General features: G+C 39.0%; 1 protein-coding gene across 1 annotated transcript in view; it reads right to left on the bottom strand.

Annotated features, from left to right (window-relative positions):
* Positions 1–25,411, bottom strand: part of dcc (DCC netrin 1 receptor) — a 406,171-nt gene that overhangs the window by 196,566 nt on the left and 184,194 nt on the right. The window lies entirely within an intron of this gene.

Below are 25,411 nucleotides of genomic sequence, written 5' to 3'. Positions count from 1 at the left end.
TTTACATCAGGGACAAGAAACGGGGAAATTTAACAGGTAATAAATTAAGCCTTGGAAATGTTTGCAAACTGTATTGATGACCCCAACCTTTATCTCATAAACATAGGACAGCAACATACTTGAGACTAGGAAAGATTTCTTGTTGCCTGATGGACTGCATTGACTTTTATTGTGTTCGGCATGTAGTAGCATCATCCAACTGGTTGCTCAGAGGTTGAGAGGGCAACACATGCTACTTCTGGGTGACCACTTCTAATTGCAAGAAAATGCATAGGTTGCCTGGTGGGAGTCTGTCACAAAACAGCTGTGGGCCAATAAGGACTGACTGCAATTACTCTCAGGAAGATTGGCAACACATCGCAATCATTGTGCTCCAGTGAAGGCAACGCATCTGTGTCTCTTTACAATAGGAAACTTGACTCAACCGGTTGCCAGCTGGTTGTACTCAGGCTATACTCTTATATAAATGCAAATTTGCAGAGCACCTATGTCATTTTGCTTCTAAATTAGCATCATGATTCCTAGATTCCTAGATTTCTGTCTCAGCTTTAAGAGGTTCTGTCTGGACTCTGAATGTAAGTATTTAATGTGGATTGTTGTGTGTCTAGACAGTGATCAATTTGTAATATAAGACAACAGATTATCAAAAATTGATCACAATTAATCACTGTATTATCACAAACAGATTGCACGCAATCTCCAACTTGACCCCATTCAATCCCAATAGCTTCTGACAGCAGACTGATCCTGTCTTATTGACCTCCTTTTGCCATCTAGACACACCAAAGTCACCTTTAAGATGACAACTGAGAACGGTCACAGAAAGCATCTCAGAAGCCAGCAGTGGTCCCAGTAGGTCAATATGAACCCAGCAGTGATCAACTAAAGGACAAGCCCAGAGTTCAAGTTCATGCAGAACTTATGAACACAAATCAAAAAGCGAGAGCACTGCCACAGTGCATAGCAATTTGTATGTGCCTCCTGAAGAGTCGGCATTTCTGTCTCCCAAGATTCAATAAAAGTTAGTATTGCAAATTGAAATCTTCTGATTAAATAAAGTGAGTAAAATAATATAACATCCATTAAGTAAAGAATAAAGTCATTAGAGTACAATGCCACCCAGATTACATTTTTTAAATTAACATAATAGGGAAATGCTTACAATGAAACTATGCATAGAACTGTAATTTGTTCAGTACTAAGTTTAATTAGTTTTAATATAATATATACTTGTGATAATTATAGCCCGATGAGCCTTTTTGTGGCTCTGATTAGCTGACTTAATTACTAAATTGTGCTTCAGGAAAGTTGTGATCTTGGTAAATATTGAAAAAGATAAAATGTGTTTACGTTTTCAGTCACCTGGTTGGCTCGGGCCTTTCTATGTGGAGTTTGCATGTTCTCCCCTTTGCCTCTAGCTTCCAAAAGTCCAAAGCATGGATGTTAGGTTAACTGGTAAAAAAAAAATGAGTGTGCATGTATGTTAGATTAAGCCTTTAAGTGCAGCGATATACACTTAAAATAGGTGAAAAATATAACACGAAAAAGGTAAATGTGTATTTAGTGTAAAAAGAAAAAGCACAATGTAAATGCAGTGGCTTACTGCTATATGCTTATAAGAAAATATCCCCATTATGATTTGTCACTTTTTAAATGGAAGTGTTGAATAGAATAGAATAGAATAGAATTCAACTTTATTGTCATTGCACAGGTACAGGGCAACGAAATGCAGTAAGGAATAACTGCTTTCAGCCTTTCACTTCTTTTTTCTGCTCCTTTTTCTAGTTTCTTGTGTGGTTCCTTGTCAATGTTGTTTTCCATATTTCTCTTCTCAGTTACTTCCTGTCTTATGTTGTAGGTCACTTTCCTTCTATGTCATGTTGTTCTTTTCCTTTTTTTTTTTTACTTTGTATATCTTTGTTATTGTTTGCTCAGCCCTGACTCTGTTAATATGTTGCTTCTGTCAGCTGTCCTGTAGTAGTTGCCTGAGTTTTGGTTTTCCTGTTTTCTTTTTGACCAACATCATTGTCCCTGGTTTAGATTGCCTTTTACTGCAGGTAAACAATGGTCGGACTCTGCAACATGACCAAAATTGTTAGAACTCTGTGCAAAAACAAAAAAAAAAAAAATTGTTGACTTCGAAACTGTTGCTTTAAAGACCGGGACCAGATCTGTAACCACAGTCGATTACCCTCTTTAAAGCAACATCAGTGCATTGAGTGGAAATGATACAGTCAATCCGAGATGGACCACTTTTGTTTGGAGACAGGTCGCCTCCCACAGGAAACATGTCTGGTTGAGGTTCTGAGTCTCATGTGCTCAAGTTCTACGTGACAAGTTGGTTACTTTTACTACTTGCAATTGACCATCCACTGAAAATACAGGGAGTGCAGAATTATTAGGCAAAAGAGTATTTTGTCCACATCATCCTCTTCATGCATGTTGTCTTACTCCAAGCTGTATAGGCTCGAAAGCCTACTACCAATTAAGCATATTAGGTGATGTGCATCTCTGTAATGAGAAGGGGTGTGGTCTAATGACATCAACACCCTATATCAGGTGTGCATAATTATTAGGCAACGTCCTTTCCTTTGGCAAAATGGGTCAAAAGAAGGACTTGACAGGCTCAGAAAAGTCAAAAATAGTGAGATATCTTGCAGAGGGATGCAGCAGTCTCAAAATTGCAAAGCTTCTGAAGCGTGATCATCGAACAATCAAGCGTTTCATTCAAAATAGTCAACAGGGTTGCAAGAAGCGTGTGGAAAAACCAAGGCGCAAAATAACTGTCCATGAACTGAGAAAAGTCAAGCGTGCAGCTGCCAAGATGCCACTTGCCACCAGTTTGGCCATATTTCAGAGCTGCAACATCACTGGAGTGCCCAAAAGCACAAGGTGTGCAATACTCAGAGACATGGCCAAGGTAAGAAAGGCTGAAAGACGACCACCACTGAACAAGACACACAAGCTGAAACGTCAAGACTGGGCCAAGAAATATCTCAAGACTGGTTTTTCTAAGGTTTTATGGACTGATGAAATGAGAGTGAGTCTTGATGGGCCAGATGGATGGGCCCGTGGCTGGATTGGTAAAGGGCAGAGAGCTCCAGTCCGACTCAGACGCCAGCAAGGTGGAGGTGGAGTACTGGTTTGGGCTGGTATCATCAAAGATGAGCTTGTGGGGCCTTTTCGGGTTGAGGATGGAGTCAAGCTCAACTCCCAGTCCTACTGCCAGTTTCTGGAAGACACCTTCTTCAAGCAGTGGTACAGGAAGAAGTCTGCATCCTTCAAGAAAAACATGATTTTCATGCAGGACAATGCTCCATCACACGCGTCCAAGTACTCCACAGCGTGGCTGGCAAGAAAGGTTATAAAAGAAGAAAAACTAATGACATGGCCTCCTTGTTCACCTGATCTGAACCCCATTGAGAACCTGTGGTCCATCATCACATGTGAGATTTACAAGGAGGGAAAACAGTACACCTCTCTGAACAGTGTCTGGGAGGCTGTGGTTGCTGCTGCACGCAATGTTGATGGTGAACAGATCAAAACACTGACAGAATCCATGGATGGCAGGCTTTTGAGTGTCCTTGCAAAGAAAGGTGGCTATATTGGTCGCTGATTTGTTTTTGTTTTGTTTTTGAATGTCAGAAATGTATATTTGTGAATGTGGAGATGTTATATTGGTTTCACTGGTAAAAATAAATAATTGAAATGGCTATATATTTGTTTTTTGTTAAGTTGCCTAATAATTATGCACAGTAATAGTCACCTGCACACACAGATATCCCCCTAAAATAGCTAAAACTAAAAACAAACTAAAAACTACTTCCAAAAACATTCAGCTTTGATATTAATGAGTTTTTTGGGTTCATTGAGAACATGGTTGTTGTTCAATAATAAAATTATTCCTTAAAAATACAACTTGCCTAATAATTTTGCACTCCCTGTACAAATGCAGCCGCTGCAGATGATGCATTTTTCCTAGTTGCAACAAGGTTGGCCAGTAATCCTTAAAATAAATTCTCTTATGCTTTGGCCTTACTGTTCTATAATTATTTATTTAGTTAGTTATAAAAATAATAAAATTTCCGTAGAGGAAGAGTAGAGGAAAATAACCCTCTAACTAGACCAATCTAAGTCTGGTGGATAGTAAGAGGTTAACCCAAAGGCTTCATAATATTGACACGTCATTGATTTATTCTTTTTTACTTCATGAGAGTAAAATGGGATAGAGCGGATATGAGACCAGGATGACTATTAATTGTATCCATATAGTTTTTTTAACCATACAAAATCACTGATCTTTGTTCAGCCATAAACAATCCATTTCATTTCTGCTGACATAGTTGAGACTAATCTTTAAGTTTTTCAAAACAAATACTCTACACTACTTCTGCATTCTTCATCTTTTCTATTTCATGATTTTCAATGAAGGAGAGCTTTCTTATTTAGATTCGATTAGCCTTTATTGTTTCCTTTGTCTATGCCAGGCGATTGGAGACACATCATAAACTATCATAACATTAAAATCAAACATTTTATGGCATTAAAGTGAATTTGTACCTGTTTAACTTACAATTTGGTGCCTTTTTTTTGTAACAGAAAGGTTACCAAACTGAGTTGTGATGCCATAACAGATAGTCAATTCAACAGTTGCTCAACAAAATAGTGAAATAGTAATAAATCCACCCCTTGAACCTTAAGCCTTCTTAAAAAATGCAAGCACTGACTGATTCATGAACATATACTTGACACAATGGACCCACTGTAACTGAGATTCAAAGTAAATGCCTAAATACTTTCTTTTATAAATGGTAGTATCTGAGTCTTTGGTTAACAAACTAAGCTCGCTCTATCATCAGAGAATTTAATCATGTCGCTGTTTGTATACTCATTTCTATAATTCTTTGTTCGTGATATGAAAAGAAGGAGAAAGCTCAAGCAGCCCTGTGGAGCTCCTGTACTTATAACCTGGATGTGTGGAAGAGTATAATTAACATTCAGTTGCTGTTGTCTTTTAATTAAAAAAGGCCAAGTATCATCTGATCATATAGGGATTTACCTTAATTTGTATCATGGTATTTAACGGTGTATTAGGAAGCATGCTATTAAACGCTGAGCTTAGATCCATAAATAATAGCCATGCAGATGCTAACAGCATCACTAAATGTTTCTTCTTTTCTACTTTAACTCAAATGAGTTATAGTAATAAAAGCATCATCAGTGCTCCTCCCAGAATTACTGTATATCCAAATTGATAGGGATCAAACACCAATTTGTGGTTTTGTTTCTTTTGAGGGTTTTACCCAACTTCAATTCCTCTAAAACATGCCTTTGCATAAACGTTTCTTAACATTCAGCTTGCATTTGCAACATAATATGATTATTTTCAAAATGTGGCAGTTATGGAAATGTCTATTTTGTGGGAGAGACTGAAATGGCATCAAGTTGCTATATATATTATTGTTCTGGATAAGTTCAGACTTTATGGGCTTCTTTCACTTTACAGATGGCATTGTGTTTGATGGTCACAGACAATAATGGTCAAAAAAGTGAAATTCAACAGCTTGTCCCTCAATGATGAATTACATCAAGCCATTGATTTTAAAGACACCAATGCTTTAAACAAAACCACAGATCAGTATTTTTTTTCCCTTCAAGATGGTAAGTAGTAATTCATTTCTACATGAGTACAGGTGACACTATAGAAGGTTTCATCATCTGGGGAGTATAAAGACTTTCAGGAAATATGAACACAATCTGACATGTAGTTATTTGGATGTTTTCATTAGGAGGATGAAATGATTGAGGAGAGAAACCCATAATGTTTGCTGGCTGGTTTAACAGAGTATAACAAATCTGTAAAACCAGATGTACCCGGCTTTATCTCGATTCCTCTCATGTTCCTGCCTCTCTCTATCTCAGTTTTCCAGCAGATGTGAAGCCGTCACATCTTATCACAGTGTACGTTTTAGTACCTCATGTTTTGAATAATTTGCAACAAAATCACTTTAAACACGACATGAGAAAAAAAAAGTGCCGCTAAAGGACTGACAGCACAAGATAAAACTAAACATAGCAGGGAGTCTGAGCCTCTGATTGATGCAATTAAACTTGTAAAATGCATTTGGGGAAAACAGACTGTTTGATATTCTGTGTTTGAGTTAGAGGGAAAAAAAGGGGAAAGCATTATGTGTAGCATAATGTTACATCTAGGTCTCACCTGAATCCATTTATTTTTATGCACGCTAATGAGTAAGATCCACTGTTTTCCAGAAATAACCACAGCCCCGAATGAATAAGCACAAGCAGCAGTCGTCTGGGAATAATTCAGTGCCGTGTACAAGCAAAAGTATGCATGAATGAGCAGTCAGCTGCAGATGTCCAGGAATTATTCACTATCCTGAAGAAACAAGAAACTGCAATCGTCCAGCGTAATCTCAAGTCATCCAGGAATTTTAATCAGTCACAACATAAAAACCACTTGGTGCCAAAACTTCATCCTGCCAAGCTACAGACCTGGGCCTTTTGCAGTGGTTTCTGGCACCATGACATTGGCATTAAATCTTTGGGTCCTATGCAGTATGAGGTGGGGTCTCTGTGGAGCAGGCACCCAACAGAAGCTTAAATTAATCAGGAACCTGGAGCTTATGAGGCCAGGTCCAATATCTTGGGCTCTTTGTCATGTTCCTCAAGCCATTGTGCTCAGGGTTTTTGTGGTATGTCAGAATGCAGTGTTGTGTGAGGGTAGGACACTGCTGATGAGAGTGAATCCACAATACCAAATATTTATGCTAAAGTAACAACTATATGAATGCCAGAACCCAAGGTGTCCCAAAAGAGTAAGATCAGCAGTGTTATTCAGTGTTATTCACTATTATAGTTTGTATTTGCTTCATACATCGAAATATTGTCCAAATTGAGATAAAACAATCCTTTGTTTTGTACATTAAATTACTAGCATTCTGCTAATGAATGTAGAGTGATTACTTTAGGATTTATAAGAGCATGTGCTGCCTTGTCCATTTCGTCTAAAGTTAAGTAGAAAATAAAAGTATAGTTAAACCACGACAAAAATGTCCATAAGAAACGGATGTTCAGAGGTGATGCTATCAGTTCTCTGTTATCTGCTGCTTCTCGGTTTATGTCTGAAAATCAAAATGTCAGAAAAGCATGAAGCTATTTAGTCCATAAATTGCACAGAAAGGTGTTGTGGATGAAAAATGGTTACCCTGCAGAATTCACATTTTTGCTCTAGTGCTCCACAGGAATCCATTCTGGACTATTTGATGAGGTCCAGACACTGGAGTGTATCCCTTACTCATCAAGAAACAGAAGCTGTGGTTTTCAGTCCATCAATTACTAAGACAGATCATTTTCAATGACAACTCAACAAACCAAATGAACAGACACAAATTGCAACCTTTCTTGCATTACCCACAAAATGGTAACAAGAATCATGTTTTCCATGAGGAGCCACCCACCTCCCTTTATTAATAAGCCCAAGCTGCAACTCCTCCAAGAATATCAGCAGCTAAAACTAAAACTCAAAAAAACAAAAAAGAGACACCAAAAAATGGGCTAACACAAGCTAACGGTATACTAGCTGTGTTGCATAGTAAACTGTTCATTTAAAGCAAAACACTTCCTGGAGTTCAATTTTCTGTAAACTGAAGGTAACAGACATGCAACTGTGTTTCCATTAAGACACACACACACACACACACACACACACACACACACACACACACACACACACACACACACACTTCCCCTCTCCTCCTCTTCCTGCTGAGTGATGATGAAGGGGATGATGGGAAGGTGTTTCATCACAAAGGAGATCAATGTTGGAGATGACAACACACAACCATATAAACACACACAAACACACACAAACACACTGCATGGCGACACATTTAGGCATAGGTGGTGAGGTACAAACCTGCAACCTCTAACCGATCGATACACACATACACACACATACAGGCGCGCACACACACTCTATGTATGACCTTCCACTCTCAGATCGATAATGGCCGACGTCGCGGAGACATCAGCACTATGAGAGAAGATAAGACAAATATTCTTCCATCTCTAGCTCTCTTCTTTGTGGATTTTTTGTTTGCTTTATGCAGAGCAGTGACCGGGAGGTTTTTATTGGCAGAAAAAGGAGGGATGATCTGATGAGAGATGAGGTGAGTGACCTGGAAAATGATTACTAGGAAAAGGTGGAGGGGGTGGGAAAGCAAATGAAAGCAGTGAAGCAAACCAAACAGACAAAACAAATGAATAAGGTTTGTTCTCTATAATGGGCATTATCTTTATTTACCTCAATTACACAAAGAAAAGCAGACATTTCCTGTCTTCTGTATTACTGGAGTATTTACTTTAGCTTATATTAGTCTAAAAGTAATGAAAATAAATTAGACCCCTACAGCAAACACTCATTTGCCTTTCTTGAAATGGTAAGTGGACTGGCAGGTATATATTGCTTTTCTGGTCTTATTGACCACTCAAAGTGCCCTCAAGGGCAATTTGGGGCTCAGTTTCTTGCCCAAGGACACTTCAACCTTCCAACTGGTGGATTACCCACTCTACCTCCCGGGCCGCAGCCAGCTGATAATGACGGCTACCTCTTCCTTCTTGAACCTCTTAACATCCATCTGGATGCCAGAAGTACATGGGGGTAGGGATATTATTGGGTTTTATTTCAGCCACACACAATGTAAGTGCATTTTCAGATACAAATAGGGTTAGATTTGTAAGATTTCAAATTAAGTTTCATGCATTTTGGCATTACAGCTCATCTCTTAGAAGCTTTCTGTTTTACTTCTTTCAGGTAAAGATTTTATAAAAGCAGACAGACTTTAACCATCTGAAGGCTAATTCACCACTGATAATGACCCAAACACTGCTGTACTAGTACACTTTAGAGAAAGTCAAAGTGACCATACATAATTCTGAATAATTAAAACTCATATATTCTGGGTGCCAAAGGCTTGGATTGCGGTTAGGGCTGACATTAGCCCTCACAGATTTAATCAAATCCAAACTTGTCGCTAAATGTGACAGCAGTGAGGTTGTTGAGTTGTTGTCTTTGTCTTCAAACATTTTGCATCCTAGATACAACCAAGGGAAAGAGAAAATGTCGAAGCACCTCTATGTTTATATCTGTGCAAATTAGCTTCTCTATAACTGTGAATTATTTTGGTTTTATTGTTAGATGAAGACGTCTAGCATGACATGCACCTTATCAGACACTTTCACCTGGTGCAACCATAATGCTGCTTCTGGTGGAAAATAAGCCACGTTTCTCTTAGAAGGGCTTGTTTGGCACCAGGTTAGTATGACTCCATTTCTCCCAACAGTTGAAGAATTCAAATTGCAAGTTGTTGAAGCCTGGTCCATAAGCCAGGTAGACTATTATTAGGTAGACAGTAGTAATGTAGGGTTGACACAAAAGCCCAACACACCTTTGAACTTGCCTCAAGACAAAACATTTGGACAGATAGATAGATCATTAATTAATTACTTAATTTATTTATTTATTAGTCTCAAAGTCTTGGCATTCAGGGGATAAAGAAAGTAATCACTCTGACATAACATCTACAGCATAATGCTAGAGTTCAGAGCTAGGTTTGGGGTGTTCACGGATGATTTAGACCTCAGAGGGCTAAAGAACAAAGAAAGGGGCATTTGCAAAAGTTTACTTAATCTGTTTGAGAAATAGCATCCATCCATCCATCCATCATAGTGCGAGAGGCAGGGTACACAGTGGACACCAAGTGTCCATTTTTCTCTGGGTGAAATCTGGATGGCCAGCCTTCACAAAAACTTCCATAAATAAACAGTGGTGTACATGAAAGAAAGTTAGCAAGAATGTTAAAGCTCCACAAAGAAAAGATTTTCCACTTAGTGTTGTGTTTAATATGAGATGCATTGTGCAACCATGGTTGTCTTTGTCAGTTGTGGGTCTGTCTGAGTGAATCAACATAAAGGTGACTTATGTCTGAATGATGGAATGCAATCACTTTCGCAGAATGATGAAGCCAGCAGTGATACAAATAGCTTTAGTATGAATCACAAAGGCTGTTCCGATCCCCCGTCTATCTCTCTGTGTGTCTCTTTCCATATCAAACAGGTATTACTGAGCAGAATTTCATTAAATCTCTAGTCCCCCGGTGCTTTGAAGCCCTTTCTGGGCGTCGCCAGGTCGCCTCTCACTGCTGGCTGTGGATTGGAATGACACTCAGCAGACAGATAGCTGCCGTGTCTCAGGTTGTTTTGTTGTGAAGGTGTTGTTTTTAGAGCTGGAACCAATTCTGCCTGTCACTTAAAAAAAGGGAGGAAATGGAAAAGAAAAGAAGAGAATAAGAAGAATGAGGAAAAGATGGAAGGAAGAAGGACAGAAGGAAAATGACCAAGGAGAGGAGGTGGATGAGCAGGTGGAAAAGACGAGGATTCTCAGGAGGAGGAGAGGAGGGTCTATGCATGGGAGTAAGATGACATGAAGATAATCAAGAAGGAGGAGAGGATGGTGATGGAGGGTCAGGAAGAAAATTGTATTTGTAGAATAAAAGTTGCCCAGGAATCAGTAAAGTATTCTGAAAAATAAAAACTTACTCTATGCAGATTTATTATTAGTTTGATTGACGCAATCCAATTATAAACTTAAAAAAAGGACAATGATAGGGTTCCAGTTCATTTAAACACCACTTATTTAGCATTTATAAATAAAAGTATGAATAAGTGCTTTTCCATTGAAAAATACTTTGGAAGCTGTGTACAATGCAGATAAAAGGAACGTAAAACGTAGAAAATGCTTAAACGTTTAAGTATTATATGTTACAACAACAACTACTTTCAACAACAGTATGGATGCATTTAGCAGTTTAAGGTATAGTTTCAAAATCACGATTTAAAGAATTTCTGCTCTTTCTTCATTTGTATTATTGAGCTCAGTCTGGACGGTTATCCAGTCCAGACTGGAGGCTGATTCAACACACAGACTTTATACTTTGTGGAATATGAAGATAAGGATTTTCTTCCTATTAAAAAACAAAAAACAGGGCCACATGCAAAGGTTTGTTTTTTTTTCAAGACAATCAGTCCAACAGTCATTCCTAGGACAGACAGACAGACACACACACACACACACACACACACACACACACACACACACACACACACACACACAGAGGCACTTTTTTCTTCTGCTCTAAGGGGAACACTTAATATGTATCTCTACCTGTCTCTCACACATCGTCTCTCATCTGTTCCTAACAGGCTAGAGGATGGAAGAGGAAAGAAAGCTACAGTCACCATAGCAACAGACATCACCGCCCTATACACACCCTCCTACACACACGAGTTGTAGCGTGGGGGTGGAGTGTTGGCACGTGTGTGTGGGGGGAGAGAGAGAGCAGAGGTGATGGAGTAAAAGCATTTCTCTGTGTGTGTGTAACAAAGTGTGTGTGTGTCTGTGTTGTGTGATGGGTTTGCTAAGGTCACACGTTCAGTGTGGAATACAAATCTGTCATGGCTGACACACTTCCTCCTCTCCCTCTCACTCGCTCTGCCCTTCGCTTGACCCTACCTTTTCTTAATCTCTCCTTTTTCTTCCTCTCTTCCCCTCTCTCCTTCCATCCGTCCCTCCCTCTCTCTTTTTCTCTCACACCAGCTGATTGAATTTCATCTCTTATCCCCTCACTTTTTTGAATTCCCATTTCTCCTTCCTCCTCCACTCTTTCCATTCATCTCGATCCTCTCTTTCTACCTCTTTTCCACCAGCCACCTGGATACAATCTGGGATGGCTTTTTCCTCTCTAGCGCGATCTTTCCACTTGCAGAAAAAGCAAAAGGTTACAAAGGGAACCCATTGATTTTAGCCCGCGTTGGCTCAAATATGGCAAAAAAGAAAATTGCATATTTAGAAGCCTTTGCAGGCCCTGCTCCACACAGCTGTTACTGAGCCATTTTTGTTTTGAATGACATTTAAAAAGCTGATGTTTTAGGGTCTCTGTTAAAGAGAGTTTATGGAAAGTTACTTGAGATTAGATGTAATAGTATTTTTCTAGTGTAGTCTGACTTAATCTGAGTGTATGGCATATCATCTCAGACCTGACTGAGATATGATTGAAAAGGATTCTTGATCATCTGCACGTGAACAGCTGCCGTTGAAGCTCCAGCTGCTGACAACATCGACAAAAGCAGGCAAATCTTCTGCTTCACATTTCTTGTTTGTTAATCACGTTGCTTGTACTGTGTTCAGCTCCAATCTCACCCTTCCCCTGACGTCAGCCTGACCTTACCCTTACTGTAAACTCACTCTAACATTAACCTAAACAAAAGCAACCCTTCACACTGACCTTAATCTTACACTATTGTAAAAGGGGATTAACAAGTCAACTGCAGGTTTAATCCTGGATAAATCGACGTGATAACACATACCGGACACTTAACCTGCTCTGACAAAGGTTATGTTTGAGTTGTGCAGGTACAAAACCACCAAGAACTGATCAATTACTACTCCAGACAGTCACAATGCCTGGGAAATCCCTTGGCTCTCAGTGGGCAGATAGTAGTATGTCTATATTTAAAATGTGCTTTTCTCTGACAAGCGTTAATAAGAAAAAAGATTATTAACAACAAACGTAACTGTTACCATTTCCCTAATGCTCCAAAGAATTTTAAAGATTTTTTTTTTTGCTTTCTATTTTTTAAATTTGCTCTCAGAAATTTTTCTTTTTTTCCCCTTTTTTGCACTTCTCCAAAATACTGGGTTTAGTGGTTTTATGATTTGGGTTGCTGCCTGTTATGTTTTAGACCTCAGAGGGATAAATATTGGGTAATGTATCTGTAACAGAAGGACCCAACGCACACAGTGTTGCCAGACAGGTGACTGTTTATTCACGCTGTCTCTTCAGTCCCTCTGCGGGTGCAGCTTTTCTGCTGCCTTACTTTAGTTCAGCACAGCACAGCTCTCTTGTCAGGCCCTGGTGTCCTACTGAAACAGGGAAGGCATGATTAGATGATGCAGATGTGCTTTGCTGGTCAACCTCCCCTGACACCACACCCTGAACCCACTGCTCCACCCCTCCCTGGCAGCTGAGCTACAAACCACACCTCACCACAGTATTATCCTGGAACTATATAGTATTTTTTCTATTAAACATCGAGTCACAGACATTGGTTTTTTGCTAAAAGCTGTGTTTCTTTCTATTTGTTCGTAGCTTTTCCAGATGAAAAGCAAACTGTTTTACCAATAAGTTGTTCAGTTTCCAGTAGACCTGTCCATATATGTCATGTTCAGTGTTGGGTAAGTTACTTTAAAACAGTAACTTAGTTACATTACTAGTTACTTCTCTCAAAAGTAACTCAGTTACTTCAAGTTACTCGTTACTTTCAAAGTAACTAGTTACTAGGGAAAGTAACTTTGGTTTTACTCAGAATTCTCTTGTTAATGTGTTTCTTCCATAACTTTGCCAGTCTTCTAGCTTGCTTACTTGCCACAAGTGCACTGTGCCACCTACCAATAGAAAGGAAAAGATATTGTGCATATTTCCACGAGAGAAATCCCACGCCTGGACCGTCATTGACGCTGCCATGATTCTAGCCAACGTCACAGCGTCATGTGCGCCTTTTACATCCAACACAAAAACTGCAGTCGTGGTGCTTTCAATTGTACTCAGAACTCGGAAATTCTGCCTTCTGAATAGGAAGATGTAGGTAACACCAGACTGCAGATGAGCTGCATACAGGGCTGGACTGGGACAGAAAATTGTCCCGGGCATTTTGACCATTATAGGAAAAATCATAAAGCCTTTGAATGAAAATAAACACTGTTGTGACAGTGATGTACACTGTCTTGATGGTATATATGCATCAATCTATCAATCGTTTGTTGTAAGATTCAGATAATTATTTTTTAAAAGCTAGACATTTTAAATGAGAATAAGAAAGAAAAGTATTTCTTTGTGCCCCCCTCTCCCTGTTAATGCCCTACCTGCCCCCCTGGCCACACTTTGCTAGACCCGCCCCTGCACAGTTACCAGCTGTCAGCTACCTAAAAAAGGATCCTGGTGTTATTTGTCTCTCAGAAACAGTTCATAACTTCCCTTCAACTCATTCCTGTCACCTAAAAGGTAAACCTGTTTCTCCATCACCTGTTCAGCTCTGATGATTCAGTAAGGACATCTCCTGGTTTCATCTTCATGTTTCCCTCTCACCACATATACAAACCATATCATGACCAGCAGGTTTACAGCTGTGGCTCCAGCAAACATCAGCTGATACTAGAAATTAATATTAAATAAATTTTAACAGCTGATCAAGCTTAAAGTGCTGCTGTTGTTTAGTGCGACATCCGCTGGTTTCCTCTTTCGGCGCAAAGTGAGCGATAAACAAACAAGAGAGCCGATCAGCTGATCATTGATCAGGTTCATGATTGAAGTAGAAACGGGAGAGGGAGGGGGGAGAATGAAAGAAGAAGAGGCAGCTGTGCAGCAAAGACACAGAATAACTCCAGCTTTGTGCCTTTTCCATTGTAGCTGAATTACGGGACAAACTGTTCCTTTTCACCTCAATAAGAAACGTGTAATATTTTCTCTGAATACCAGACGGGACGGTTGGCAACTCTAATAACTTATGAACAAAATAAAGTTCAACATCATTAACTTCATAGCACCACCCAGCTGTATAGAAACTCCATCATGCTAGCTAGCATGCAGTACGGAAAAAGTCAGAATAACGAAAATAAACTCCACCTAAACTTGGTTCATATCTGACCCAGAGAGACTGCAGGTCATAACTTCTTACCTGAAGTTCAGTTCACACTTGGACCGGCGGCCGCCTCGGGTCTCTTTTCCTTCTGCGTCCCTTTTCCTTCATCCACCTGCTGGCCTCCACCACTTGCTAATGTTACTGAATCTGTGGAAGCTCCGCGATAGCCACCACACGAAGTAACGAGTAACGACCCTATCTAAATCCCAGTAACGACTAACGCGTTCCTGATTTTGGCATAATAACTAGTTACCGTGCTCGTTACCACAATAATAACGTAGTTACTGTAACGCGTTACTTAATAACGCGTTAGTCCCAACACTGGTCATGTTCTACAAATACCTAGGAAATTATGTGAGCTGATAGCCAGCGACAGTGAAGGCAGACAAGGACAAGATATCCTGCATATGCTGAACTTCACAATAAATATTACTGAAATTAACTTTACCCAAATTCTGACTGTAGCCAACTTGAAAATGATGCCTCTTAATTCCAACCATAACCTTAGCAAAACACAGAGATCCCAAAGAAGAAGACACAATGCCAAGCTGTATCAGGGTTGTTACAGGTGAACAGTCAGAGTATTTTCATCTGAGACTTGATTTATTATCTTTTTTTTTCTCAACAGTTTCTTCTCTTTTTTTGTAAGTGGCTGAGAAGCAAACAAATCAGCTAACCAGTGGTAAAGACCAAGAGGTCAGCTGTTATGTAGCAAATCAGGGCAATCAAACAACTTGGTAAAACAAATAAAGACCTAATGAGAGCGATTTGGTGTCAGGATTTATGGCAAAGAGAAAACAGTCTGAGCAAACATGAAGGTATACGAAATTGAAAAACAGCAGACTACAAGCTAAATGAAAAACAACTGAGTTACTTAAAGACTAAAAAAAGTCATAGAGCAGGAAAAGATAAAAAGAAGGGAGACAATTAAAGAACAAAAGAAGCAATTAAAAAGAAAAGAAGGGGACCAATTACGTGTTGTGAGGATAGCAGACAGCAGGGACATATGAAATAAAAGGAGCCAATAACAATTGAAAATGAAAGGGAAGTAGGCAAACACGAGGAAACAATGAAAAGTGTGTGCTGTCATCCTGACCTTCAAGCTGTAATAACATACATTTGCGATGCAGAGCAGAGTCTAGTGTTTTACCCACTTTAGAGGACATAATGACATTTTTTCCCAAAGACTTATCTGAACCTAAATTTTACTTTTTGAGAGAGAGAGAGAGAGAGAGAGAGAGAGAGAGAGAGAGAGAGAGAGAGAGAGAGAGAGATAGATAGATAGATAGATAGATAGATAGATATTTCACAATAAATTACAGAGCAAATTCCAGCAACCTTTTGCTAATGGTTGGGAAATATGCATCTTTCTCTATTAAATTGGTTGCTGACTGGTGCCTTGGGACTGTTTGACTAAAAGTAAATTTAAATTAAACCTTAAAACTTTTAATGGACTTTTTGTCCCTCTATAAAATGTGGTTCCCAGCAATGCAAATCTTTTAACGTTTTGTGCTCACAATGTTGATAATGTATGAACACACACACACACACACACACACACACACACACACACACACACACAGTACTTGCATCTCTTGTACTTATTTTGTGGGAACTCATCTGTTCCCAGAAGAGAGGTAGGGCCCCACCATGTCACATGTTAAAGAGATTTATGGCCCAAAATAAGAATGCACACAGTCACAGAAGCTGCATTCAACTGGAATCTGTGACAAATTTCAATAATTAACGACTAATGAAAGAGCAGATGACTGTGTGTATGTGAAAGAAAATGTTGAAACAGTTTAACATCTTTTCTTTCTTGCCCTGAACTTTATAATACTGGTAAATTTCTGCATGTGGAAACAAAAGAAGGGAGATGTTAAAAAGAGGGGTGAAGGATGGCTGGACTGACATGGAAAATAAACTGTGGATTATGGAAGAATTAAACTGTCCAACAAGAGATTCTGACAGAGAGGAGAGGAAAGGTGAATGGATAGGTGTGAATAATTACAAGAAAACGAGAGAGGACAAAGTAATAAAAGAGACTGGTGGGATAAAGACATGATTGGACTGCAGTTTAGATCCTGATCCAGAGTTTAGATTGCATCCACACCAGGATTTAACTGAGACTGTACTGCAGAGAGGGGTAAGAGAGGACTGAGGAGACTGTAAAACAGAGACCGGGAGAAAAGTGTGATATCTTTTTTGTCTTTTCTACTCATGTATGAAGCCATTATCATACACACCAAATAAAGAATTCACACCATCAACCTCTGTCGACCCCTATTTGTCTCTCTCAGATATTCCCACTGATTGCCGGCATATATTAACACAAAAATAAAGTGCACTAAAAAAAATATCTAGAGAATAATAGGATTTTATGTCATTTTCTCAAGAAGGACACTTGATATTTTAGATAGAAATGATTGTGGTTGAATACGTAATGAGATTTTTAACTACTTTATATATTTTCAAGGTGGCATAAAAACTGCAGCAGCACTTGTGAGAAAAAGTTAGGTTTATGTTCATTATGTTAAGTTTCCCACTAGATTGGTGGTGTTTATGGCAGTTTACCATTAAGCTGCATTGTTGTGCATAATAGGTCACATATGTCATGTATGATTGAGAAACACACTGACATATTGAATTGTCTGTAAGTTTAGTGAAGAAAAGAGTCGATTTTACACAATAAAGGAGCTAGTTGACTGACCAGCAAGTCACAATCAGAAACATTATAAAAGATGGACACGCTAATGTGTCTACCCATTGGTTTGTGAACTTCTATTTTGAAGCTTCAAGAAACATGTTTTTGCCATTGCCACCTGGAAGCTACGGGGATCTTTTGCACTGTCTGTTGTCACCATTATCTATTAAATATCTACAGGACAAGCTTGACCCTATAGATGGCTAGCTAGTGCAGTCATATAGCATCATATAGTCAAGGTTGGTATCATACAATTCAATATCATCTGGTGGGAAGCAACCTGTCCCCAAACAGTTATGGTAAGATTGAGACTGACTGCAGTCATTCTCAGATAGACTGGAAAAGGTTTGTAAATAATGAGGACTGCAGGTTGCCAACATGTTACAATCAATGGACTTTTTGCCACCTGCTCATATTACAGTTATATTCCTATATTAAAGCAAGCTAGGCAAGGGCCTATATCGTGTTGCAGTTAGAGCACCATCCTGGCTAGCACTAGCTAAGATTAGCAAAAAGACGGATATCTTAAGGTTGTTTTTGATGCTCAAACAAAACAAAATTCCTTCCATGAATTGACTTATAAAGTTGCTGGTCACATTCCAGTTTGATGAAATTTCTAAACAACAGCTAGTTAAGTTTCCATATTAGGTAGTAACAAATGTGCTAATGAAAGGGTAAAATATATTTTACTTAGTTATACTAAGAGTATGGAAAGCTGGCTCTTTATATTAATGCTGTGAAAGAGAAAAAATGAGAGGTTCAAATTGTGTCTTTATTCAGAGAGCATCACCACCTGCATTTATTCTGCATTAATGAAACCACTTAGCTGCACTACATGTGAGTGTGTGTTCTGGAATTTTCCTTGAGTGAACAACATATTTGCGTAAATGCACGCTGAGAGCAATTTTGAGTGTGTAAGAGAACAAAACCATTAGTGTGTGTGTGTGTGTCAGAGAAGAGTCACTCCAAGTATCAAGAGGCCTGGCATCGTCAAGGGTAACAAGGTGGTATGCTGACAATCACACCCGGCCCCATACACACACATACCCACACACCCGCTGTGAGTTCTCTTGGGAATGTCTGATTGGCCGCTGTGAGCCTGCTGGGAAGCTTGGTTCCCGTGGCGATAGCAACCAAGTGATAACACCAACCATCTGACCCTGTTAATGTCTGAGTGTGTGTCGCCATCTGTGCTGCTGGCTTAGGGGAGAATCAACGCACCGAACAGTGATTAAAGTCAAGACAAAGAAAGAAAGAACAAAAGAAAGAAAAGAAGACAGAGCAGGTTAGATGAAGGCATACAGGTGACAGCGCAGGTAACAGGTGACGAGAAGTATTCACGTGTTTTGTCTTATGCTATTAATCTCAAAATATTTCAACCTGTTGGAGTCAATATAATATAAATGCTCTCTCCTGCTGAAGCACCTGTTAAAAACAAATATGTTTATTATTTTAAAAATACTAAATATATTTTGACCTACAAAGAAACTGATTTCTTTCCTGTGCAAAGCAGCAATTCACAAAGTAGGAAACAAATATACAATGTGCTGCTATTGGTTGTAATTCCAATATAAAGTGGAATTGTAAAGCGCTTTGAGGGTCTCAAAAAGCGCTATATGAATGCAATCCATTATTATTTAAACCAACTGTTAACTGTATATTTCTGTACATTTAAGTATTATTATTCATATTGCCGCATTCACTGACCTTGTTTATAGGTAATTTCATTGTTTGATCACATTAAAATGTACCTAATTTAATGTTTAAAAGCACTTGAAAAAGGCAAAATCCCATGTAAAATCAGGGCAACAAACTGTATTGTCATTACTGAAAATAACTGTATTTTCATGAGAAAGTTATTTTATGGTATTATTTTGGCGCCCCAGCTGCCAGAATGTTACTGTTTTTTTAGGATTTTTTTTACGGTGTAGCATTGGCTTTTCTCTGACCAAAGTCAAGAACTGGATGTCCAAACTTAAAGTGAATGAATGTGAAACCAAAAGAATTATAATGAAACACTTTCCCCCAGCACCAGCATACACAGCAAAATCTCCAGTGTTAAATTAACACTAGAGAGTGTCTATATGGGTCCACACCTCTGAGTGTTAAATACAACACTGTTGAGTGTTAAATTAACACTTTTGACAGTGTTATATGTTTAAAAGTAACCTAGTCAGTTTTGAAGATTAACAACGGCTAACACTGGGCAGTGCTGATTTTCTAACACTGGAATATTTCTAACATTTTGAGTTATTTTCCAGTGTTAGAAAATATTCATGTAGCTCCTTCCGCCAGGGTTACTTGCGTGGTAGCATTCCAACAACGCCCTGTTTTCGTCTCTTGCCCACCGATGCCTTCTTGTTCCAGTACACTGTAATCCCAAAAGTTATTTGCATTCAAATGGTTTAGCTATAATCACTGATGGTAATTAATTTTCTTTGTAAAACTAAAATCATATAACTGTGTCAGACAGAACTCATTGGTGGAAGCTTTTTGCACTTAACCTATATTGTTTTGCATGTGATGCACTAAAATGAATACATTTAACATGGTCCTTTCTATTTTAAGTGTATTCTAATAAATAGTTTAAGTTCAATTTTTTATAAGAGAATAAGTTTTAAACTCAACACTCAAATAATAAAAGTAAATTTGATGTTTACTGATCATGTTTAGTTGAAAGCACTTTCACTATTTTTAAGTTTTTGTTGCCCCTCCCATATTTTTCCCGGCACTGGAACCGAAGAGACGTCTGGACTTGTTTGTCAGGAAAAAATAAGACAAATCGTTTTTGGTGGTTTTGCCTGGGATTGGACATGTTTGTTTCAGTCTACAGTCGATAGGGAGTACTTTTCCTCAAACCTCCACGCAAACTGGTGAGTTAAATCTTTATATTTCAACTTTAAGCAAAAATAGTTGCATGTTACATTACGCAAATGTGCACGCTAATTCAATCTACAGTGAACCCTCGTTTACCGCGGGGGTTACGTCCCAAAAACAACCCGCAATAAGTGAAATCCGCAAAGTAGTGAAAAGTATTTATTATAAATGTTTTAAGGCTGTAACCCTCACAGCCTTAACCCCTGCTCATGCGTAATGGTTCTAGCATCTTCCTCGTCCATCCAAACCGCGCGGTTCCATTGTGTGATGTGAGCACATCCAAACTGTGTTCAGGGTTAGCCCGGGTCCGGACTCCGGCCCCGGTCAGAGGAGGAGGACCAGAGCACGGCCGGGCACCTCCAGCCGTTCACACGGACAAATAAACCTGTCATTATTCTCTGCACAGCCGAGCTCTGACACTCAGCCCCTCGCTGAGGCTCGAGGGGCTGAACACCGCTCCTCTGCACCTGTACGGCCTCTCGTAAAGTTTACTTTATTAACATGTGCGCCGCTGCAGCGCCATACAGAGCTGAGCAGCGTCTCGTCCTCGGCCCTCGCTGCTCCGTGCGGTACATCGTACTGAACTCTGCAAACGGGACTCGTGTTTCAGAAAAACTCGTGTTTTTTTCCTCTCTCTGGACTTACTCTCCACCAACAGGTTAACTCACAGTTCCCCCCCTCTGTAGAATGCTGCTGATGGTGACCTTGAAATCCCAATAGGAATCATCTTCAATGGTGAAAACGGAAGTCTAGAGCAAGAACTGAACCCCTCCCAGCTGGGAATCCTTCTAGAGGGCAATGTGGTAATGGATTCCATCTGCAGTCTTCCTTTGGCAATGTGTCTCCTGTTTGGACTGACTTATGCACTCCACTTGGAGTACCCAAAGTGCATGAAGAATACATTCCTGTTTATCCAGCAGATTATGCTGAATCTGGGACGAAACGATCCTCCTCCAAAACTCCAAAGGCTAAAAAATGAGCTTTCAATGTGTGCATAGATACATTGAATGTTCACTCTTCATTGAGCAGCTTTTTCTCAAGTTCAGGAAGTCATTATTGTGTTTGTAATTGTCTTTTTTTGTTTTTAGTGGATGGCAAAACCAGGGCTTAAAGGAGTAGTTCACTGATTTTACATATGTTCTTACCTTAGCTTTGAAGAGTTGATGCATACCTGTCTTGTCTTTGTGCGAGAGAAAGGCTCTCCCATATATTCCAACTACCTCCACTTTTTGCTCCTTTTAGAAGCTACCGAGCTCCTCCACGTTTTCCCTATTTATGTAAAATTACATGAAAAGTTACACTATCTAAGTTTAGTTTCACTAAATTTAACGGATAGATTTTTTAAGCCGATAAAAAGGGGCACTATATTACAAGCACGCAGTAACCCTAGTGCACTCTGGAGCATAGACTGAGTTACTGGGGGGATGAAGAAGTGCTCCTACAGTGTTATTACACCTTGTAATATAGAGTCCCTTCTTATCGGCTTAGAAAATCCACACGTTAAATTTAGTTAAACTAAACTTGGAGAGTGTCACTTTTTATGTAATTTTACATAAATAGGGAAAACGTGGAGGAGCTCGGTAGCTTCTAAAAAGAGCAAAAAGTGGAGGTATTTGGAATATATGGGAGAGGCTTTGCTCCATTTGCATGACTGAGGGCACGCACAAAGACAAGACTGGTACACATCAACTCGTCAAAGCTAAGGTAAGAACATATCTTTTTATGTAAAATCAGTGAACTATTCCTTTAATTTCATTGTCTCGCTGGGGCCATTCCTTATTCCATAGTTTTTATTTTTCCAAGTTAAAATATTTGTGAAAATAAGTTTTACTGTTACAACTTGTTACCCTGAATGTCGCACCAAAGTTCTTTACTTGTGATACACAGTTTTATCTGTTTAAAAGGATTGTTTTAAAGAAAATGTTTTATTGGAAGTCCAATTGTGCAAACAAAAAACTTACTGTTCAAAAAAAACTAGGAAGTGGCTAGGAACAACTGAAATATTGTGTTTGTTTCTGAAAGAAATGTCTTCTTAGAAGCGCCATGTGTAAAAATTGGAATATTGTTCAAAGGAAAACAAAAGTCTTGTTTTGTTATAAATAAAGTTAAAAAAAAAACAAAACACCTTAGTGGTCTTTGGTTTTGAGTGTGTTTGCCTTGACATATTAAGTTTTAGTAATAATAATACATTTAATTAAAAGACGCTTTTAATTAAACACTATGCAAAAAAGTGAGTTTTGTAATATTAGCACCACTTAAACAATTTAGTTTTTTCTATTAGTATTAAGTTAACTGTACTTAAACAAATTATTTTTGAAATATTGAATACTTAAACACTTTAGGTAGCGATGACTCAATATAGTAAATTGTGACAATTTTACTTTTAAGTTTACTTGACTAAATCAGTTAATTTTTTGTTTTGGGTTGATTACTCAAATCATTTGAAGGGAATCGGTTTCCTCAAACGATTTAAGTGTATTGAACTTATCCGGGTTTACAGTGTAGCCCACTTCTCGTCAGGGTGCCCTGGTTCCTCAATACCTGACGCGGACCTTGTTGATCCGGGCGACGTCCGAGCCGGCATGCCTTCATATTTGTCTGTCTCGCTCAGCTGCTATATATATATATATATATATATATATATATATATATATATATATATGTACACACACATGTGTGTGTGTGTGTGTGTGTGTGTGTGTGTGTGTGTGTGTGTGTGCTGATGTTCATGTTATAATAGGCTATATATATTTTTGAAATCAGGGTTCTTTTTAAAAATATTTTCTTGCTGTCATTTCACAATAAAGCCTGGCGATGCTGACTTGCTTCACTGCAAGGCTTTTAATATAAAACAGATGAAGAAAGCCTGAAGTTCGTGTTGACAACAAAAAGCAGCTGTGGTGAGTTAAGTTTAAATGATAACAGAAGACACGCAGCCCATTTCCAATTAAAGCCTGGTTGTCTGTGCAGTAAATAAAGCTATGTGCTCCTCTGTGACTTGGAGACTAAAAATGCAATCTAAAAATAAAAAAAGATGATTATTTGCTGCTGGCAGCACATTTGTTCCACTCACATCACATGACTTCAGCTGAAGACTGCAGGCTGCAGACTGTGACCAGTAGCCTGCATCAGCTGTTTACACGAGCGCACATATCCGAGCTCCTGTAACAATTATCTCGCAACGAGCTTAGCTTCTCTAAAACATCTAGGTTTCAAATAAACAGATACTACACAGTCCAGGATCACAACCAGGATAATTCAGAGTGGTTATAGCCATACACATAAACAAACGCACACATCCACACATGCACACAGCTGCTGGTCCATTTAGATGCAAAATGATTCTATTGTGCTGACTCAGGTGTTCTGCAGAGTGGCTGAGCTGTTCACATCTCCCTATTACTGTGCATGTGTGTGTGTCTGTGGGTGTGTCAGATGGTAGCTTATGTCGCTCCACATGACTAACTGGATTTCAACACCAACACAAACAACAACACAACAAATAATGGCTTTGCCAAAATGGGCCAGCTCCTGCTGTTCTCTCAGCTGTGACTGTGATGTGATTACTGACAAAACCAAATGTAAGAACAGGCCACATCCACCGGGGACAGGGCCAAAGGATCGTTGCTCGAGCAGACCGCCCTGAAAGGGCCAGCCCTCTGTATGGTAAATAAAGTCTAATAAATGTGTATCCAGCATCAGTTAGGGTGGAGCAACTAAAAAATGAAAGGTGGAAAACTTGGGATGATCCAGTGGTTTGAGCGGTTGACCAGTAGGCTGCTGATTTGGGTCAGGTGGTCTTTGATATAGATTTTGTTTTGTGTTTTCAATGTTTTCACACCTGCTGCATTTAGTCTATTTAAATTGAACTCTGGTTCTTTCTGAACTGAGTATTTTCACTCCTATTTCAGCCTATTTATAGAAGAAATGACTGGGTTTGAATCAGAGTGAACACAGAAACTGTTCCAATGGTCATCAAACCACATCTGTATTGATATACACCAAGATGTCATGCAGCCCTAAAAGGATTTGTGTCTCCTCCCAAGAATGAATCAGGAGTCTTTCACTTGTCTAAACCTCTATAATACGAACAGTGGAGAAAGTTTACAAGACTGACTTGAACTGAAACATGAGCTCCTCAGGAAAAGCCCATTTTCCCATAGACTTCCATAGGACCATTGGAACCTCTCCAATGGCTTCACTTTTCAGAGCTAGAAAGTATGTTCATATTTTATACTGTCTTTATGTAGGGGTGGGCAATTAATTTTCCCAATGGGATACATGAGAACCTGGAACTGTTGTTAAGCTTATGAAGAGACAAGAGACAATTAATATCAAGTAGAATCGAGTTCAGTTTATTGTTGCGCCTCTCCAAAACAGTTCCAGTTTCTCATGTGGCCTCCTGAGAAAATTAATTGTCCATCGCTGGTCGGTAGCTATAACCAATCTCCTCTGGGAAGCAAGATGAAAATAATTATTGGCTAGAGTTAATATCCAATAAACAAAATGTAATGTCTTTAGACTGATCATTCAAGGCTGCCCTTCTATAAACTAACACAAGAATATTACAGATACAATTTAACATTACAATGTGCATCTAATTAAACTGTTAATACACATTAGCACTCTCACTCTCAACACCCTACAGCCATTCAGAAAAAAAACAAAATCAACAAATTTAACAGCAAACACAGCAAACACATGTTAATTACCTACTGTTACATTAAATGTGTAGGCAAAGAAAGAAATAGGAGGAGCATCACTGTATGCATTACCAACACAAAAGCAGCTAAAAGAGTTACAGCAAGCCCTGATTTAATAGCTGCACACGCTCTACCTGTATCCAGCTTCTTTATACACCCTAACAGAACAGATACATCTTTGTAGGGTACCTCTGATCACACTGAGAGGGTCTGTATTAATGTATTTGGGATGGACTGAACCCAGAGCTTAAAGGGACCTAGCTCACACATTTAAAAAAAACCTGATATACATGGATGAACATGACTGATGTCGTGCAGAGTGTTTAAGTCATCTTGTTCTTTTTAGCAA

This window comes from Diplotaxodon limnothrissa, linkage group LG7 (genome assembly GCF_057381915.1).
Source record: "Diplotaxodon limnothrissa isolate DT_005_m linkage group LG7, D_limnothrissa_male_GT1.1, whole genome shotgun sequence".
Classification (NCBI taxonomy): Eukaryota; Metazoa; Chordata; class Actinopteri; order Cichliformes; family Cichlidae; genus Diplotaxodon; species Diplotaxodon limnothrissa.
This window is presented reverse-complemented; position numbering and strand designations above follow the sequence as displayed.